The sequence below is a fragment of the Podarcis vaucheri genome (assembly GCF_965113315.1).
Source record: "Podarcis vaucheri genome assembly, chromosome: 2".
Taxonomy (NCBI): Eukaryota; Metazoa; Chordata; class Lepidosauria; order Squamata; family Lacertidae; genus Podarcis; species Podarcis vaucheri.
In genome coordinates this window covers 96,986,409-96,991,141 of record NC_138760.1, presented here as the reverse complement: position 1 = coordinate 96,991,141, position 4,733 = coordinate 96,986,409, and positions in this window count along the sequence as shown.

The following is a 4,733-nucleotide window of genomic DNA, read 5'->3' as shown; positions in this document are numbered from 1 at the left end:
TGCTGGCATGTATGTAATTGGACCTTAAAAGTGTCAATGTGACCGAGATAGAGATGGAGTAAGCCTGTATTCTTACTCGGACGTTAGAGACTCTCACTGTTCCTGTGCTTATTGAAACTTGCATATATTCCAAGTCCTTGAGGTTATGGTCGACTGCGCTCTCCACAGCGAGTGAAGCCTCAAAATCTAGTGTGTGAAATATCCAGTCCAGCCTCATGCAGGTGTCCTTCCTGTTCATAATGTAGACATTTGTATTCCTGTACCATTTCCCTAATACACCCCCTTTTTCCTTTTTACAAAACGTAAAATTACCTAGCTATGCCTTGGGACGCGGGTGGCGTTGTGGGTTAAACCACAGAGCTTAGGGTTTGCCGATCAGAAGGTCGGCGGTTCGAATCCTTGTGATGGGGTGAGCTCCCGTTGCCCGGTCCCTGCTCCTGCCAACAGTTCAAAAGCACGTCAAAGTGCAAGTGCAAGTACCGCTCCGGTGGGAAGGTAAACAGCATTTCCGTGCACTGCTCTGGTTCGCCAGAAGCGGCTTAGTCATGCTGGCCACATGACCTGGAAGCTGTACACCAGTTCCCTCGGCCAATAAAGTTGAGATGAGTGTTGCAACCCCAGAGTCGTTCGCGACTGGACCTAATAGTCAAGGGGCCCTTTACCTTTAGCTATGCCTTAAAACTGTGTTCAGGAACCTGTGGACCTACAGCGCTTCTTGGATGAAAACTCCCATAATTCCTGGACCCATTGGCTATGCTGGTGGGAATGGCAGCAAATGGGTTCCACAACCCTCTCTTAATATAGATTAGAACACAGCTGGCCTAGGACAAATGCAGAGATGCCCACACCACAATATCTTCAGTATATGCTTTGCTTCCAATAAGGCTAAGAACAATTATGCCTGGTGATGTTTCATTCAAGTATACTTGAACTTCCCAGACTTTTGGATGGGGGAAAAGGTATAAATACCTTTGCTGCCTGGGCTATGGAGCTAAATGTTCCTCAGGGGCATGGGAAAAGGTGAAACTTTCTGGGATCTTGGATGAAATTGGAGGCAAGCACAACAGAAAAGATGACATTACTGCATGATGGGAGACAATGATCTGTTAAAGGTTAATATCCCTGCTAAAATTCTGCAACCACTGCAAGAATTGGATTATTGGTGGTATGATTATTAGCAGTAAAGTTGCTACTTCTCTTTCAGTGGCAGGTCCAAGGGCGGGTTACCACAATTGAAAATTAAAAACACTTGCAAATTGGTTACTAAAAACACACACCTCTGGTGCCAAAGGCCAGAGTTAAAAGGTGCATCTTCAGCGTTTGTTGAAAGTTGTAAAATTACAGTGGGCAAAGAGTGATAAAGTTCCTAGCTCAATATGAGAACTGTTTTGAAGTAGTGAGGAAAGGTAAACAGGTTAACCCCTTACACTTGAGGAATTTTACTTCTGGATTGTCATTTCAAATTTGGTGCTAAACCACAAACTCCTGAAGATGTATCACAGAAAGATGAGCGCAGTTGTAGATTTGCCTTGTACAGCTTCCACTAGTGCAGGCTTAGGCAAACTCTGGCCCTCCAGACTTATGGGACTACAATTCCCATCATCCCTAGCTAACAGGACCAGTGGTCATGGATGATGGGAATTGTAGTCCCAAACATCTGGAGGGCCGGAGTTTGCCTATGCCTGCACTAGTGTATTTGAAATGGCAATGAAGGTGGAACAACAGGCCCTATGTGGCTTGTAGCAGCTTGCAGAAGCACAGATCTTTAAGTTTAAGCATTGTGTCAGGGATAGGGACTTGTCTGTGCCCCTTCAAATGTCTGGACTAGAATCCCCACCCCACCCCTGAGCATGGGCTATGCTAGCTGGGGCCCAACAAGATCCAGAGGATAATAAATAGGTTCCTCATGCATCTACTATGCTGATAGCTGTCAAATTTATTCTGTGCAGTGAGGGTGTGGTGGAGAAAAAGATACAGGGCCAATAAAGGGGGAAAGTGGCATGTGATGCGTTATGACTTCCTCTCCCCCCCCTTTTTTTTTTTGCAGCTCTCACAAGATAATTAAATTAGGGATGGTGGGTGGAGAGGCAGTAAAACGGTCTTCCTGACTGGCATTTCAAGAAACCACAAACTGCTTTTGGAATGATTGCGTCTAGTGCTTGTAAACAAACACATTTTTATCTGTCTGTATCTCCCCCTCCCCAACTTCCCTAAATCTCCATGGTTTTTTGTTTTTTTAAAGGCCAATTAAGCTGCATATACCCTTTACCTTAAGCTATATATAAATGTGAAAACTGGCTTCAAATTGTGAGAAAAGAGAAAATTGAGTCATTTGTGGAACAATGATGGTTTATATATGAATTTTGGCAGCAGCAGATGCTGGCATTTCTCTGCCAATCTGCTTAGCCTTTTGTAAACATAAGATTTCACGCCTATTTAGATGCCTTCTGCAATATCCTTTAGAAGGATTACTGAAAGAAAACTAGCACATAGAGAATGACTCCTATTGTAGCCTTCCAACTTCCTTGCTTCAGAAAAACAATAGAAACTGCTTCATAAAAAAACACACCCTCTTCTGAAATTAAAATAAAACAATTACTACTATAATAGCTGAAGTCTAAAAATATTGCGTGCTATGGTCCATGGGGTCATGAAGAGTTGGACACGACTAAACAACAAAAAATATTAAAAACAAGGATCCATAGCTAAGCTGCAGCTGGTGTAGAATTCAGCAACGAGATTGTTGACCAGGGCAGGGCAGTCAATACATAACAGAAATTCTGGCATGACTGCACTGACTACCAATTAGCTTCTGGACTCAAAAGTGCTGGGTTATTATTATTTTTGCCTTTAAAAGCTCATGTGACTCAGGACCCCAGGGGCTGTGTTTTACCTTATGAATCAATCTGGACCATGTGATCATCTTTCTAACTGAGCTTGATGGTAGTAACTGAGCTAACAGTATGGTGCTGATAACACTATGGTTGCAGGTTTGGTCCCCATATGGGACAGCTGCATATTCCTGCATTGTAAGGCGGCAGGGGCAGAGGAAGAGGAAGCGTAGTGCGGTGGGGGCAGGCTGCCCCAGGTGTCATCACTGAAGAGTGTGACAAAATGGCGGACCGCACTCAACACGGGGAGTGCAGCATGCCCAAACCACGCGTCTCCTGGGAGTGACGTGGTGGCTTGGGTGCCCGCAAGCTTCGTGCTGCCCCAAATGGTCCACTTGCTGCCTCCCCCTCCGCTGTAGGGCGGCTGAGTGGGAGGAGGCAGGCAGAATCCTCAGAGCTTCGTCTCATGGCTGCCCCCCCCCCGGGCGCACGGCACGGTTTTACTAATAAAGTAATTTACAGTAACCCACTTAATCCTTAAAACCACTTTCCCTTGGAGTTCCAAATTTGTTTTGGAGTTTCTAGTTGGTGGGTCAATTGTCACTCTGCTACTCCCCTTTCCATGTTTGCTACTTCTTGAATGCTTCAGTTGTTTCTTCAGCTGTGCTTGTAACTACATCTGGTGTGCTCCTGAATGGAATAATTGCCCCCCCCCCCGATCCTTGAGATTTGCACAAAATAAAAACAAAAACTGCACAAGCAATCTACACTAAAATTTTCTTTTAAGTGTGCTGCGAATTTAAGGGCTTTAAGATATTTAGATATAAATTGTTTAGATCCCTCAGATTTGCACAAAACCAGAACAGCAAACAAGCAAATTTACAACTGCCTCACTCTGGTTTTGCACATTTTGGAGGCAGAGAATTTTATTTTTTAAAAAATAAGTTCAGCATGCAGCATCTGGAATAACAGAATCAACAAGGTTGAAGGCTGGGACAGACACAAGAGAGAAGCCTACTGGCATGGTGGTCTGAGGTTGTTCTCATATACAAAATCAAATATGTGTTGGTGTGAACTAGTCTGGTCTAATTAATAGTGAAATAATGCTCAAATGTAGACAAGCCCTATGTTGCAAGAAAATGGTTTGATCCATCAGTGTGACTTATGTTCCACCATAATAAGTTTCATTTTCAATACAAACCAGCACTTAGGTGTTGAAACAAAATGAGACAGACAGAGAATCCTTTCGAGGTTGGTCCCTGCTGCTCAATGACTCATTGCCCCCACAGTGTAGGTAATAGCACATTAACCTTTAGAAAGCAACTCAGGGAAGACTAGGGTAGAGCTAAATGGTAAACAGGCTGTGTAAAACCTTATATTATTTGTGCATTTCCTGTAGCTTTGGCTTGCTATGGGTGAACACTAAAGTTGAAAAGTGTTCCTATAGGTAGGGTTTAGACCTAAGTCTTATACGTCAGAAATTTGTTTTACAACAAAGGGTATGTTTACTGATCAGTTGCGATATTACCCACTACGGCTGTAATCTAACCCCCCTTACCATGGTACGTACTTCTGAGTAGACATGGTTAGAATCACAGCCATAGTCAAATTTTGTCTCTGATATATCTACAGAGAAGGGTGCTTTTGTCCATGTAGAAGCAGTTTGAAATCTTATCTGTGAGGTTAAAAAAATGGTTTGGTACCTTAAAAGACTTTTAAAAATGTGATGTGTTGTAAGCTTTCATGGCCAGATTCTGCTTTGTCTGATGCATGAAATGTGTCACCTATCTACAAAGTGAAATGGTATTGCTGTGGTGAGTTACTGCTACACACAAATGGAGTACAGTGGTACCTCAGGTTACATACGCTTCAGGTTACATATGCTTCAGGTTACAAACTCCA